The 1,000-nt window shown below is 30.6% G+C and overlaps 1 non-coding gene across 1 annotated transcript; it reads left to right on the forward strand.

Moving 5' to 3' along the window:
• The first annotated feature begins 369 nt into the window (after positions 1–369).
• On the forward strand, positions 370–441 carry Trnat-ugu. The gene has a single exon. It is a non-coding gene; the product is annotated as a tRNA-Thr (tRNA).
• The last annotated feature ends 559 nt before the right edge of the window (positions 442–1,000 follow it).

A 1,000-nucleotide genomic window follows, 5' to 3' on the forward strand; every position in this document is an offset into this window, starting at 1 on the left:
TGATATCATCACATATTATTCTCAAAGACTAGGTAGTATGTGTTATTATAGGCTTTTTATTGCGAGCATTATAATAAAAAAGTACTTAAATATCCATCTCAATATTTAAAGCATATGGTCATCAATTTCGTAAGATTTTTATTTTCGAGATACCTAGTGTACCTATTTGTACTTGTGTATATTGTGGATACCTGAACTTGATGTTAAATATAATCATAATTCAACTCTTTCTCTATATATCTCCAAATTATACATTAATATACCATCTATAACTCAAAAAAATGTAATATACCATTCAAAAAAGAATTTTCAATTAGAATTAACAGACCTATTGGAGCTATACAACCTGATTACCCATTCCATCACCAAGCCTCTTTAGCTCAGTGGCAGAGCACTGGTCTTGTAAACCAGGGGTCGTGAGTTCAATCCTCACAGGAGGCAGAGTTGAGGAAATTTTTTTGTCTTTTTCAAATCCACATTTTCTGAGATAAGTAATCGTTTTGAACTTTTGTCATTCGATACTATAATAAAAAATGCTTCGCTTGCTAATACAGGGTGTCTGGATTTGGCGTTGATATCTCTTTTGAAATAAGTAGCATAGTAATAAAGTGAGAAAAAAACCAAAAAAACTGTTTTTATGTACATTTCAGATCATTACATACGTGTATTGTTCGAAAATTTCAGAGTTCCCTAATTTTGGAAAAGCAGTATATTTTATACCGTGACTCTATAGCTTATATATATATATATGTATTTGAGACTAAAGATAAGCCAACTTGTAGTCGATTACAAAAAAAGATTTATTTATCTCAACCAGAGGCGTAGTTGATTGAGAAAGTTTAATAGAACGATCCCTCATTCTGTTTTAAAGTGATAACTTTTTTCAAGAATGTTGCTTCAGAGGTGTCAGAATCGTTGTATGGCAATTTTTATTGGAAAACGAATATTTTGTGTCTACGAATTTGTGTAGTACGATAATTTTCTTAAGTAAGGTGATAAA

Source organism: Harmonia axyridis, chromosome 4 (genome assembly GCF_914767665.1).
Source record: "Harmonia axyridis chromosome 4, icHarAxyr1.1, whole genome shotgun sequence".
Classification (NCBI taxonomy): Eukaryota; Metazoa; Arthropoda; class Insecta; order Coleoptera; family Coccinellidae; genus Harmonia; species Harmonia axyridis.